Source organism: Carlito syrichta, unplaced genomic scaffold (assembly GCF_000164805.1).
Source record: "Carlito syrichta isolate Samal-C Ts95f unplaced genomic scaffold, Tarsius_syrichta-2.0.1 Scaffold120447, whole genome shotgun sequence".
Taxonomy (NCBI): Eukaryota; Metazoa; Chordata; class Mammalia; order Primates; family Tarsiidae; genus Carlito; species Carlito syrichta.
The window spans coordinates 280,485-296,281 of NW_007064543.1; the positions used below are offsets into that span (position 1 = coordinate 280,485).

At 38.3% G+C, this 15,797-nt stretch overlaps 1 protein-coding gene across 3 annotated transcripts in view; it reads right to left on the reverse strand.

The window, feature by feature from the left end:
* The window catches only part of PTPRA (protein tyrosine phosphatase, receptor type A), a 108,145-nt gene that overhangs the window by 69,476 nt on the left and 22,872 nt on the right, over positions 1-15,797 (reverse strand). The gene's annotated exons all lie outside the window — the stretch shown is intronic.

Here is a 15,797-nt window from a genome sequence, read left to right on the forward strand (position 1 = left end):
CATATGGAAAGGCAAAAAACTCAGAAGAGACAACTCAATATTGAAAGAGAAAAGAGTCAAGAGACTGATACTACCTGACGTCAAGACTTACTCAAAGCTATAATAAGTAAGACTGTGGTATTTTTTATTTATTATTATTAATAATATAAGGACTGTGGTATTGGCAACAGAACAGACAACAGATCAATGAAACAGAATAGACCCGAAGTAGACCATATAAATATAGTCAACTGATCTTTGACAAAAGAGCAAAGGCAGTAAAATGGAGCAAAGGTAGTCTTTTCAACAAATGATACAGGGACAACTGGATGTCTACATACAAAAAACTTAATCTAGATCAGATCTTAGTGCTTTATTTTTTTTTTAGAGACATGGCCTTGCTCTGTTGTCCAGGCTAGAATGCAGTGGTGTCACCATAGCTCACTATAGCTTTGAACTCCTGGGTTCAAATGATCCTCCTGTCTCTGCCTCTCAAGTAGCTGGGACCACAGGCACATGCCATTATGCTCAGCTAATTTTTTTTTTTTTTTTTTTTTGGTAGAGATGAAGTCTCACTTTGTTACCGAGGCTGATCTCAAATCCCTGGGCTCAAGTGACCCTCCCGCCTTAGCATCCCCAAATGCTGGAATTACAGGCTTGAGACACTGCACCCAGCCAAGTTTGGCAGCTTCTTTAAAACAAAACCTCTTATTTACTATATGATCCAACAATAGTACTACTTGGTATTTACTCAAATGAAATAAAATCTTGTGCTCCTACTGAAACCTGCATGTGGATGTTTATAGCAACTTTATTCGTAATTGCCAAAACTTGGAAGCAACGAAGATGTCTTTCAGTGGGTAAACAGATAAACTATAATATCCAGACAATGGAATATTATTCACTACTAAAAAGAAATGAGTTAAAGATATGGAAGAAACTTAAGCACATATCACTAAGCGAAAGAAGCAATGTAAAAGGGCTACATACTGTATGGCTTTCTGGAAAAGGCAAAACTACAGATACAATAAAAGATCAAAAAGCAAACAATTGAAAAAGATTATAAATATCAGGGGATGCGGAGTTAGGAAAAGGGAGAGAGTGATAAGTAGGCGAGGTAGAGGACTTTCAGGGCAGTGAAACTCTTTTTTGTGATACTACAATGGTGGATATACGTCATTATACATTTGTCCACATTCACAGAATGTACAGCATCACGAATGAACTCTAATATAGACTACAGACCTTGGGTGATAATGAAGAGTCAACATAAGTCCAATTTCAACAAAAGTACCACTGTAGTGTAGAATGCCAACAGTGGGGACAGTTATGCAAATATGGGGGCAGGAGGTATTTGGGAACTCTATACTTTCTAATTAATTTTGCTGTGTACCTAAAACCCTCTAAAAAATAAAATCTTAAAAAAAACCAAACTGGGTGAATTTCATTAAAAAAACAAAAGATTAAAGCAAAAACTCATATATCAATATTGAAAACACAAACAGCCTAAGTTTTAAAAATCTGAAGAACCTAAAAAGATAATTTACAGAAGAGGAAAACAACTAAGAAAATATGTGAAAAAGTGTTGAATGGCTCCACTAATCCAAGGAATATAATGAGATAACATTTTTATTTTCCAAATCAGAAAAGATTAATCATATGAAATATTCAACGTTGGTAAGAGTCATAAGACTCAAATACTGGTGGGAATGCCAATTAGTCTCTACTAACAAACTTCTTTCCAGAAAGCGTATACAAAAATCTTAAAAGTGTCCTCAGTTTTCTGGCTCATTTCCAAGGTTCTATTCTTAAGTAAATATAATGATCTGAAACTCAGATTAAAATGATGTAGAAAGATGTTCATTATAGTGGAAAAGTAGAAACAATCCAAATATTCAACAATAGGAAAGATAATAGCTACCTTGTTGCCACTGAAGATAGTATATGGTTACTACTCAAGCTGCTGGTTACTATTCAAGAATTTAAGAAAATGAAACAAGTTTTTCAATTTTTTTTTTTGAGTTGGGAGTGCATACTGTTGCCCAGGCCGGAGTGCAGTGGCATATTCACAGCCACCCCAGCATCGACCTGAAGGGCTCCAGCGATCCTTCTGCCTCAGCCTTCCAAGTAGCCAGAACCACAGGTGTACACTACCACGCTCAGCTAATTTAAAAAAAAATTTTATTGTAGAGATGAGTTCTTGCCAAGTTGCCCAGGCTGGTCTTGAGCCCATGGGCTCAGGCAATCCACTTGCCTCGGCCTCCAAAGTGCTGGACACAGGTTGAGCCACTGTGCCCAGTCAAGTTTTTCATTTTTTAAGCTGAAAAAAAAAGGCCAGATACAAAACTGAACACACTATATGACTGCAACTAAATTTATGCATGCATGTATATGCGTGAAAGCTGGGGTTGCAATCTTCTCTAAACATTTTGAGATAGCACTTTATTATTTTTGTTTTATTTTACACTGCTCTCTATTTTCCAGATTTTTAAACAAATAGCATGATTTTTTAATAAGTAAAAGTAATAAATAGAAATTAAAAAGAAAACAGGTCTCACCAGAGTGTAAATATAAGAAGCAAAAACTAAAAAAAAAAAAAGATCCTGCAGAAGAAAAGCATGCTCAAGTGAAAGAATGCAAGGGAAAAGAATAAGCACATGGTAATGGAAGTTGGCGAGGACTGGTATCTGTAAATTCGGAAGTAAGAGATACATCAGAATTTAAGATGATCCATATAATTAACAAGGTACTATTATCTACAGACCACAACCAGGAAAACCACAGCAAAAGCCTCATCATTTCCAGAGAAAAACTCTCAAATTCTATGACTTCCTGATGTCCCCCCATACAACTCATCTGTTATTATAACTATCCTTACACTTCATCCTCCAGTCTCCAAGTTTCTATTATAAGCATCCCAGAGTGGCCTGTCAGAAGTAGAACTGGGGTCCTCCTTACTCAAGGATGCTATCCATATGCAAATTGTTTCTCCTGGAGCCTGCTCTAACAGTCCCTGTTCTTGAAAGCTTTTTGTCTTGTGCTTTCCAGTACTGAATACATTGTAATGTGGCTCACAGTTTTCTTCCCATCCCCAAGACCTGATTATCCTCCTGGATGACTTCATATCCTCACAGACAACAACTACAACCTACTTTTGGGCCAGTCTCTCAGTTCCTCAACTTTCTCAACTCCACTGACTTTTTATCTCTACTCCCCCACCCATGACAATGGCTGCACTTCAGATTCTGCCATCACATGGAAAAGCTCCCACACTGAATCTGGTCTTCTTACTCTCCAACCATACTTCCTATCCTTACAGTTCTCTCTCTGTAATGTCTACTACACTTGCTTTCTTACCTAACCTAGGATTTCAGTCTGTTGAACCCCCTCTGGTTTTCTTTCCAGTATCTCTGTCTTTATTTCCTTCTATACCAAATCAAGAAAACTTGGTTTCAGTTCAATCACTCTCTTGCTCATGTCTTACATTCCTTTGCTACACTGTTCTTCTATTACACCAACACGGAAAACAAAACAAGTAATCCTAAACTGTCAGTCCTACACTTGGATTGCCAAATCAAGTATAAGAAAATCAGGCCAGGTGCGGTGGCTCAGCCTGTAATCCAGGCAACTTGGTGAGAGCTCATCTCTACAATAAATTACACACAAAAAAAATTACTCGGGTGTGGTGGCATGCATCTGTAATTTCAGATACTTGGAAGGCTGAGGCAGAAATATCATCTAAGTCCAGCAGGTCGAGGCTGCAGTGGCCGTGAGCATGCCATTGCACACTCCAGCCTGGGCAACAGAGTGAGACTCCAACTCAAGAAAAAAAGAAAAGAAAATCAAATAACCCATACAGTTGATATCACTACAAATCACTATTTCCACCTAAGTGAAACCCTGAACATTTTCTACAATCTTTCTATTTTTCCTTATCTCTCCCTCCAATTCTCTATAGTAGTGATTTCAAACCTCCTCTTCCCTCCAACTGTTTCCTCCCACACCCTTGGCTGTTGGCCTTGCCTATACACTTAACCAGAAAATAGAAGCTATTGAACTGGGACCTCCTTAACTCCTAGTCACCATATCTAGAAATTTCCTCCTGCTCTGCAATTCCTCCCAAGAATTTCAGTCCCTTAGGAGACTTGCTCTTTTGATGATCTGCTAACCCCATGACGAGCTTTTTAATTTCTCCATTTCATATCAGGTTTTTAAACAATTAAGAATTTCTCAAAGAAAAGATTAAAAAACTCCTTTGCATCTACATCAGTCCTCTAGCTATCACTTTTTCTACTCTGCTTCACAGCTAAATTTCTAGAAAGAGTTGTTTCCATGGCAATCTGGCTTCTTTTTCAATCACTGAAACAACTACCTCCATGCTAAAGAATGACCTCTTTAAACACAGTTGTAACTCATTCACAAAGGTCAATTTCCCCGACATATAAAAGGTTTTTACAGATTAATAAAAAAAAAGGATGAACAATCCAAAAGAACAATGGACAAAATATATGAAAAAGGCAACACAAAAAAACAAACAGTTCTCTTAAACATATAAAACGATCAGTCTCACTCATGATCAAAGAAAGGCAAACTAAAGCAATGCTGAGACACTATTTTTCACCTATCAGACTAGCAAATGCAAAAAAAAAAAAAAATTAATAATGCTACATCAGCAAGAGTTTGAGGAAATAGGTACTCTCATACAATCTGTAAATATTTATCAGAATTACAAATGCATAAATCTTTTAACTCAATTCCATTTCTGGGAACTTATTTTACAGATATGCCCATACTTTCAAAGTGATACATATTTAGGGTTATTCAGTGCAGCATTGTTTGCAATAGAACAAGTATGGGTATAACCTTCATGTCTACCGATGGAGGATGGGGGTGATTAAATAAATTATGGCATATTTAAGCCAGGGAATATTATGCAACTAATAAACAGAATTAGGAGGCTCTTTGGAGATCATTTCATTTCAGTACACAAGATACCTATCAATGTTGAGCCTTCTTAAAAACAGCTTTTGCAAAGAGTTGAATTAAAATTCAGTAGGGATAACCCACAGGCATTTCTTCTTCCCCCACCATCACACAACCTCTTTGTTGCTAAACCCCTTTATCTCTCTTTGTCACATCTGATTTACTGACACTCCAGATGCTCCCAAATTCACCTCTCTTCTGCACACCTCTCTCTGGATTGAGGATTTTAAAAGCTGGTTCTATAGTGAAGATCTAGCCTGGTTATGGATAAACAGATAAATAATCTGAATCTGAAGGATTATGTACTATCGAATATCAGAAGGAAGCCAGTCCTCCTAGCTGCAGTCTGCATGATGCTGAAAACTCTGTGCACACATTCCCACGTATAGTGGGAATGGTTCTGCCGTGTCACAGGATGGTTTAAAAATATCTAACGTTTGTGATATTTTAATTTTTTTTTTAAATCAGTTTGTCTGGCAGCTACTTACATAACTAAATATAGACCTACTTTATCATCCAGTATTCCCATTCCTATATATTTACCCCAAAGAAATAAAAATGTATGTCTTGTTTTATAAAAGACTTGTATAAAAATGTTCATAATACCCCAAAACTGAAAACAACCCAGGTGATCATCAATAAGAAAATATATAAACAGTGACACAGTCTCACAATGGAATATTACTTAATAGTAAAAATAATTCTCGAGGAGAGGGGATTGCCTGAGCCCACGGGTTCGAGAACAGCCTGAGCAACTTGGTGAGACCTCATCTCTACAATAAATAAAAAAATTAGCCAACATGGTAGTGTGCGCCTGTAGTTCTGGCTACTTAGAAGGCTGAGGCAGAAGGATTGCCTGAGCCCAGTATGTGGACACTGGGGTAGCCATGAGCATGCCACTGCACTCCAGCCCGGGCAAGAGAGTGAGACTCCAACTCAAAATAATAATAATAACAACAACAACAATAATAATAATTCTAACACAACATCACACATGAATTTTAGAAAGCATTATTCTGAGTGCATAACTTCTTATACAAAAGAGTATAGGATATATGATTCTATATATATGAAGTTCTACAGTAAGCAAAACTAATCTATGATGGAAAAAATCAGAACAGCCACTGCCAGGAGGGGAAAGAGATCAAGGATTTAGTGGAAAGAAATATGAGGTTACTTTCTGGACAATGGTGATATTCTGTATCTTGAGAGGGAATTAGGTTGCACAAATTTTTCAGAGCTCATTAAATGATAACCTAAGATTTGCAGATTTCATTGTAAATTTTACCTTCAAAAAGACCCAATTCATAAGCAAATACTGTACTCTAGTAAATGATATGCATATTTAAGTATTTGGAGAGAAGTGTATTGATATATGCTGTTTATTAAGAAATACATTTCAAATTATAAATTTGTGGTTGAAAAAAAATATGAGGAGATAGATATATGATAAAAAACAGTAAATTTTTTTTGTTTTTTTGTTTTGCCTGAGCCCAACAGTTCAACACCAGCCTGGGCAAACCGGAAAGTAAAAACCAGCAAAAGTTAATTGTAGAATGTGGGTGGTAGGTGTAAAGTTCTCTTAACTTTTCTCTACAATTGAAACTTTTAAAAAATTAAATTTAAAAATTCTTTTTTAATTTTTTATTTATTTTATTTTTTATTTTTTTGAGTTGGAGTCTCACTCCGTCACCCAGACTGGAGTGCAGTGGCCGCTCCCGGCTACCGCAGCCTCAACCTGCTGGGCTCCGGCGATCCTTCTGCCTCAGCCTTCCGAGTAGCCGGAATTACAGGCATGCGCTACTACGCCCGGCTGATATATTTTTTTATTTATTATAGAGATGAGGTCTCGCTGGCCAGGTGGGTCTCAAACCCGCAGGCTCAGGCAATCCACTCACCTCAGCCTCCCAAAGGCGCGGGATTACAGGCTGAGCTACCAAGCCCGGCTAAAAAAATTCTTTTTTTAGAGATGTGGTCTCGCTAGCCCAGACTGGTCTCAAACTGATATGCTCAAGCAATTCTCCTCTGTATCAGCCTCCTGAGTAGCTGGGATTACAGGCATGCACCACTGCACCCTGCAAGGTACAGGATCTTATGATCCTGGGACACAGTATTTCCTTGATTTATTCAAGTTTTTATGTTCCTCAAAGTATTCTTTTTTTGCCCTACAAACTTCTTTCTGCAGTCGTTCCTGAGTATTTCATATCATGTTACCATTGTGAATGGAATTTTTAAATGTTATTTACTAAAGGGTTACTTTTGTTATATAAGAAAGTTACTGATACTTCTTTCCTACCATTATATATTATAAACTTAAAAAAGTAAAGCATGCTCATTTCAAAAAATACAAACATAACAGAGAGATATAAACCAAAAACACAAGTCTCATTCTCCACCTGCCAGTCATATTTCCTAAAATATAACTTCTGGAAATATTTTGAACAATACTGGCACATAGATACACATTTAAAAAAATTATAAACAGGATCATATTATATATACCATCTGTAGCTTGCATTTTTACTGAAATAATAAATCCCGAACATCCTCCATATCAATACATTCAAGTTACCTTTCTTTTCTGTTTTGAGACAAGGTCTCATTTTGAGACAAGTTCTCGCGCTCTGTTACTCAGGCTGAAGAGCAATAGCACAATCATATGTCACTGCAGCCTGGACCTCCTGGGCTAAAGTGATAGTCTTGCCTCAGCTTCTTGATTAGCTGGGAGTGAAGGGCACGTGCTATCATGCCCAGCTAATTTTTAAAACATTTTTGTAGAGACGGGGTCTCACTACGTTGCTAAGGCTTGTCTCCAACTCCTGGCCTCAAGTAATCCTCCCGCCTCGGTCTCCCAAAGCACCAGCATTACAGGCCTGAGCCACTGTGCCCAGCCCACCTTTCTTTTCAATGGCTGCGTGTTTCACCATGCAGATATATCACAATTATTTTAACCAGCCCTTTTCTGTTTGCCTTTGTTAAGAGTTGATCATATATGATTTCCAACCCTATTCTATACAGCATTTTCCATTAGCCAACAATAACTGTGTAGAATTATATATTAAAGGAAAGAAAAAAAATGGAAGAAACTCAAGTTTATACATAATTTTTCAAAAAGCATTTGTGAATCCTAAGCCTTTGGTTAACTGTGAGTACAGAACAACTTTAGGAGATGAGTCATGAAATCTAGACAGTTCCCTATTACATCAGACATAATGGTATACACATTGTGTTCTCCAATCCTACCACACCCAGACAAAGGGCAATATACAGTCCTTATTTCATTACAAAAACATGTTTTACTTAAAAAAAAATGTTTCTACTACATATACATTAGGGTGTTTAGTCAGGAAAGTTAAACATTCGAATAGCAAAGAAAAACCAAGATGACATTAGCAGCAATACTTAAATGGATGAAAGACAAAGGAAGTTCTGAAAAGTCATAGTTATTGTTTTCCTGATATCTAAAGTCTAATAAAATTTCCCAAGTGCTCTTTTTTTTTTTTTTTTTTTTTTTGAGTTGAAGCCTCACTCTGTCGCCCAGACTGGAGTGCAGTGGCTGCTCCCGGCCACCGCAGCCTCGACCTGCTGGGCTCCAGCGATCTTTCCGCCTCAGCCTTCCAAGTAGCTGGAACTACAGGAGCGCGCTACCACACCCGGCGAATTTTTGATTTATTGTAGAGACGAGGTCTCGCCAAGTTGCCTAGGTGGGTCTCGAACCCGCGGGCTCAGGCAATCCATTCGCCTCGGCCTCCCAAAGGCGCGGGATTACAGGCTGAGCCACCGAGCTCAGCTTCCCAAGTGCTCTTAAAATTCAAATTCAGCATAGTAGATTCAAAATGTTCTAGGAATACACATAGAGGCTCTGAATATTCCAGTGGGGACACAGTGGGGGGAATGCTCACTGACTGTCAAATCACCAGCACTTGCCTGATCATCTCCAAGCCCACTTTGTAAGTCTCCTCTCACTTAGTTCTCATCAACTCTGCTATGCTGATATTGGTTTTTTTTTGAGTTGGAGTCTCACTCTGTCGCCCAGACTGGAGTGCAGTGGCCGCTCCCGGCCACCGCAGCCTCGACTTGCTGGGCTCCAGCGATCCTTCCGCCTCAGCCTTGGCTCCAAGTAGCCGGAATTGCAGGCATGCGCTACCACGGCCGGCTGATTTTTTTTGATTTATTGTAGAGATGAGGTCTCGCTGCCCAGGCAGGTCTTGAACCCGAGGGCTCAGGCAATCCACTCACCTCAGCCTCCAAATGGCGCGGGATTACAGCTGAGCCACCGAACCCGGCTGATATTGTTGTTATTACAACTTACTATGCTGTGCACCTTTAGAGGGCTGGGTGTTGCTCTTGAAATGCAAAATGTTGAATGTTAAACACATATAAAATCAATTATACATGCTTACATGAATTTCAGGGATAAATTATTTAAAATATATATCCTCCACCCAAGATGAAGGAACCATTCATGAGCATACTGCATACCTGCTAGAGAAAAACTCTTTTGTCCTCTGAACAAGGAGCAACACCCCTTGCCTAGACACATACTCCCTGTTCATAGACCTTGAGGCAAGAGCCATGTCATTCTCTCCTGAGGGCAGGAGAGGAAGAAGAAAGAAAATGGGTGCTAATACTAAGGAGAGCATGACCAATCCTCAACAAGGTGTGGACAAGGAGATATAAATTAAAGTGTATTATGAGATCTTTAGGAAGGTGGTTTAAAATGGAGAAACTGAGTCTTTTCCCTTGTCCTTCCTCCAGTCATCTGGAATTTGGATGTGATAATTAGAGCCCTGGCAGCCATTTTAGACTCTGAAGTGACCTTGAAGAAAGCAGAATAAAGAACTAGAAAGAGATTAGGTTTTCTGATGACACTGTAAAACTCCCACACCAACTCTGCTTACCTTCATATTTTGTATACATGAAAAAGAAATGGGAATAGTGAGGGGGCTCTTCATATACTTACTAAAAAAAAAAAAAATGTTACAAGGAATCAACATTATGAAGTCCTCACTAGCAAAGGAGAGCTCAGTTAATCTGAACATTCCTAGAGTTTAAACTTTGGTGGTGATAGCTTCCGTTAATAGTCTATCTATTCAAGATTAAGCATTCCATATTTAATACATAATTACTGATAAGATATGATCAAGTGTCAGGTTAGTATTATTTCAATACTCACATATTTTATCTCAGTTAAATCCCATAGCAACTTTTCAAGTTAGATACTCTTCTTACTCTCATTTTATAGATTAAAAAAATTGAGAGACGGTAACACAGCTGGTAAATCATGGAGGTAGAATTCACATCTAGGACTACCTGGATAGTAGTCCTTTCTTCACATATCTTATCACTATTTGTTCCTTCAAATGTTTAACATGAATGAAGAAACAAATAAGTCTTCCCAATGCCAGCTAAAACTAGTGGATGATAATTTCCATTTTACAGATTTCTAAACAACGGGGCAGTGGCTTTTTAAAAATGTGCTTAGGTTAATCAAGCACTGATTTTCAGATCTCTGATATCTATGTTCAACTACTAGTTTTGAATTTAAATAAACTCACCTCTTTGGCAGAGATGAAGGAAGTTCTCTGTAGGAAAGACATGTGTTCAACTCTCAGCGTTATTAAGAATGTCTCCTGGGTGTGGGAGAAACAAAGTGGCAGCTGGGAGTGTTCAAGCTCTCTGAGTTAAGAAAAAAACATCTAGAAGGAAGGTCAGTCACTTCAGCTAATTGTTCACTCAGTGAATATTACTTACTATTAGGAACAAAAACAAACAAAAACTATAATCCTTGGTTACCTGCTGTGTGCTAGGCACTTGTAATAGGCATTTAATATCCTTTAACCCATTTAATCTTCACAACCATCTTACTGTTTTTCTACTCTATAGATGAAGAAAGGAAAGATTACAGAGGTTAAGGAATTTGCTCAAAGCCACACAACTAAGAAATGGCTTCTGGTATTCAAATTCAGAACTTTTAAAACTGCAAAGGTCATGTTCTTCCCTTCAAGCTTCACCAGATATTGGGGATACACAGATAGATTAGATATGCTGGCCAATTAACACTGAGGTGAGGTGGGAAACTGCATACCAGAGAAGGAATTTTCAAGGAAGGTGATGCTGAAGATGAGCTTAGAAGGATCAAGAGTAGTTAGTGATAAGAAGGGTCAGACACAGTCTTTTAAGAAAGAAGACTTCGAAACTTGAAAGGGACTGTCTGGTCCCAGGAATGACAAGGAGCTGGGTAAGGGGATAAGCAGGACCTCAATAAATATCTGTTAAACAAATGCAAAAATGGCAGACAAGAAAGACTGGGTTGGGTGAGCAGAATGCACACAATGAGGTTGGAGGAGGCAACTGATCAGATCACCAAGAGCCTGCAGGCCACAGTGAGTTTTTACTTACTACTGAAAACACTGGGGAAACCAAAAGTTTTAGCACAGCAAGGCTGAACAGAACAATATGGATTTTAGAAACAATGCTTGACAGCAGGGTGGAAGATCCACTGGTGGATTTGAGGTGAGGAGGATCACTGGCTGAAGTCTTCAGAAGTAATCTAGCCAATAAGCCAGATGGACCCCAGGGCAGGAGTGTCCAGAGGAGACTGAGAAGATAATTTACAGGGGTGGAAGTAAAGACTTGATGAGATACTGGAGATCAGAAAGGTCCATGTGTCCGACTTCAGTGACTTGCAATGCTCTTAAGTAGAAGGATGATCAGTTTTGGGGCATATGGTAGGGCAAATGATGACTTTAGTTCTGGATATGGAGAATGTGTGGTCCCACAGTACATGTTTTACCTACGGGGGATGGTGGGAGAAGGGGCAGAATGATAGACAAGTAAACGACAGAGAGCAGCTGGCCATGAAAGTCAGGCAGAAAGCCAAAGACGGGAAGAAGACAGCTGCAAGAGTGACACAAGCAGCAAAGAGTAAGCTAGGCAGGAGACATCTGACAAGCACAGGAGGCAGGAGTAGGTGGGTGATGATGAGCAGAAAACAGATACATACCACCAAGGGACAGTGTAATAGCAATAGCACCCTGAAGAGCTGCCAGTGAGAGAAATCAGCTTGAAAAACTGTTGACGAGCCTCTGACGAAATACTAGAACACCAGAAATCAACTCTTTATAGGCCTTCTCTTGAGAAAGGCAGTGTGACAGAGAAGTCCAAAATAAGGTGAAGAGATCTTCCTCAACATTAGTGAGACTGAGGTGCTGGAGAGCAACTAAGTTCCATAGATGAAATTATATAGAAAATGAATCTGGACCACCTAAGATTGTGAAACAGATACTTAAATTCTGTTGCCTTTTAAGTTACACCTAAGACAAAATTCAGTTGGGGACCTGCAGAAAGATGAGTCTGCAGGCGGGGAAGTCAGATCACTACAGTAAACAAATACACAAAATAGAATTTGGTACAAATTTAAATTGCAGATTAATTAAGACAAAGGCAATATAGAAAAACATTTGTTCTGCTTGAAGCACAGCTTGGAACAAACTACTGGCTACACGAAACCAATGTATAGTACAAATTATCTGCAAAAAGCAAGAAATAAAAACAAACCAGGGACAATTCTAAAAAAGAACAATAAAATGGGAGAAATCTATTATTTAGCCCATGTTAAGGCTTCTAATATATAGCTACCATAATTAGGACACTGTGGTATAAGCAGAGGGACAGACACATAGACTAATGGATTAAAAGATAGAACGAGAAATAGGCTCACACAAATATGCCCAAAAAAATTTTTGACAAAGGTGCAAAAGCAATTCAACAGACAGCATTTTCATTAAACAGTACTTGGAAAACTGAATATCCACATGCAAAGGAATTAAAATTGGACCGCTCCCTTACACCATATATAAAAATGAACTGAAAATTGGTAAAACAAAAAAACAAAAAACCCCCAAAAAACCCCCCCAAAAAACCACAACCCTCCCCTAAGAAACCAAATGTCAAGTCCTAAAACTACAAAACTCATAGAAAAAACAGGACAGAAGCTTCATGACATTGAATCTGGCAATGATTTCTTGGATATGACACCAAAAGCACAGGCAACAAAACACAGATAAGCTGAACTTCATCAAAATGTAAAACTTCTGTGAATCAAAGACACTATCAACAGAATGTAAAAGCAACCCATGAATGGAAGAAAATGTGTGCAAACCACATACCAGATATAAAGAGCTCCTACAACTCAAGAACAACAAAAACAATCTGATTAGAAAATGGGCAAAGGGCACTCCAACCTGTGGCCCAGTGGTTAAGATTCTGTGCTTTCATGGCTGAGCTTGATTCCCAGACAGGGAACCAATCCCTTACTAATCCCTGAGCGATATAAATCCTTTAACTTGAGGGAATGGGGAAGAGAAAGAGGACCTGCGTGAATAAATATTTCTCTAAATGAGATGTATAAGAGGCCAATATGCACATGAAAAGATACTTCACATCATTAATCATTAAAAAAATGCAATAAAAACCATAATGAGATACCACTTCATACCCATTAGGGTGGCTAAGATTGATGGATGGATAGATGATTGATAGATAGAACAATAGATACCAGATAGATAGACAGATAGATAGACAGACAGACACACACAGAGAGAGATAGATGATAGAGATAGAGACAGATACCAGAAAATAACAAATGTTGGTGAAGGTGTGAAGAAACTGAAGGAACTCTGTGCATTGCCAGTAGGAATATAAATGGTACAACTGCTGTCAGTATGGCAATTCCTCTAAAAAAATTAAATATAGTATTACCATATGATCCAACAATTCTACCTCTGGGAATATATCCAAAAGTATTGAAAGTGGGAACACAAACTGATATCTGTACAGCATTGTTCATAGCAGCATTATTTACAATAGCCAAAAAGGAGAAGCAATCCAAGTGCCCATCAACAAATGAATGGATAAATAAAATGTGATATACATGTACATATAACATGGAATGTTGGCTTTAAAAAAGAAAATTCTGACACATGCTACTGCATGGATGAACTCTGAAGACATTATACTAAGTGAAAAGTCTGTCACAAAATGAAAATATTACATGATTCTACTTATATGAAGTTTGTAGCATAGTCAAATTTATAAAAACAGAAAGTAGAAAGATGGTTGCTAAGGGCTAGGGAGAAGGAGAAACAGGGAGTTAGTGTTTAATGGATATGGAATTGCATTTGAGGAAGATGAAAAAGTTGTAGAGATGGATGGTGGTGATGGCTGCACAACAAAGTGCTACAGAACTTTATACTTAAAAATGGTTAAACAGTACATTTTATATTACATATATTTAACCACAATTTTTCAAAAGGACAAGAGACATGCTATAGACTGGAATAAAGTCTTGTAACCCACCCCTGTAATCCCAGTACTTAGGGAGGCCAAAGCAGGAGGAACGAATGCTTGAGGCCAGGAGGTCAAGAACAACCTGGGCAACACAGGAAGATCCTCTCTACAAAACATTTTTGTTTTTTGAAAACAGGATTTATTGAGAAAACAGAAAGGCTCCCACAGTAGGAGGGGACCCAAGGGGGTTGCCTCATTTTTTTTTTTAATTTAGCTGATCATAGTAGCATGTGTCTATAGTCCCAGCGACTCGAGGAAGCTGAGGTAGGATGATAGCTTGAGTCTGCAGTGAGCTATGCTCAAGCCACTGCACTCCAGCCTGGGCTACAGAGCAAGACTGTTGGAAGGGAGGGAGAGAGGGAAGAAGAGAGGGATGGGGGGAGAGACGGAGAGAGGATGGATGGATCGCAACAAAATAATGGGCAAAAAATCTGAACAGAAATTTTCATCAAAGAAGATATATGAAAAATGCTGTAAATCATTAATCATTAGGGAAATACAAAGTAAAACATAAATACCATCATATGCCCACTAACATGGCCAAAATTAAAAGATCAACCATACCAAATGTTATCAGGTGCATGGAGAAATCAGAACACTCACACATTCCTGATGTAAATATAAAATGGTACAACCATTTTGGAAAGTAGTTTGGCAAGCTGTTCAAAGGCTAAACATACTCCTACCATATGACCCAGTCATTCTACTTGGGTATTTACCCACAAGAACTGGAAATGCATATTCATACTAAAGCTTGTATCTAATGTTCATAGACGCTTTATCTGTAATAGCCAAAACTGGAAACAACCCAAATATCCATCAATAGATGAATGAATAAATAACTCCTAATATATCCATATAAAGGAATACTACTCAGCAATAAAAAGGAATGAACTATTAAAGGACACAATGGATGAGTACAAAAACTTATGCTAAGCAAAAGAAAGTACATATCTGTTTTAAAATACAGTTTTATTATTATTCAGGTATGGTGAGGCCAACAGATTAGGAGACAATGGTCACTGACAAGATAGTTACTCACAAGAGGAAGATGTACACCCATGCCACCGAGGGGCCACATGAGGACACACTAAAATCAATCCTGAAGCATTGTTCAGAGAACACACAGAATTAAGGTTTAGCTGGGTGAATGTCACAAAACTATTAGCAATGGGGATGAGTACTGGCAAGAGAATGGCTGAAGTGCTAAACTCACAGTCTAGCACTGACAGAAAAGGAAGGTAGATATTAGAGATGATTAGAGAGAATAATGAATTTAAGTGCCTAAAAACCCAGAAGTTGTGAGAGTGTATTTTACAGTGGGAACAATACAGGAGGTAAACTGGAAAGCTCCAAGAGACTAATTTTACCAGAATTGCTTGGAACCTATTGTTACCAATGGGCCAAAGTCCTTGAAAAATCAATAAGTATGGCTAACTCTATATATAGTTTCCTTGAGATATATAGATTTAGGTAAAAGGTAA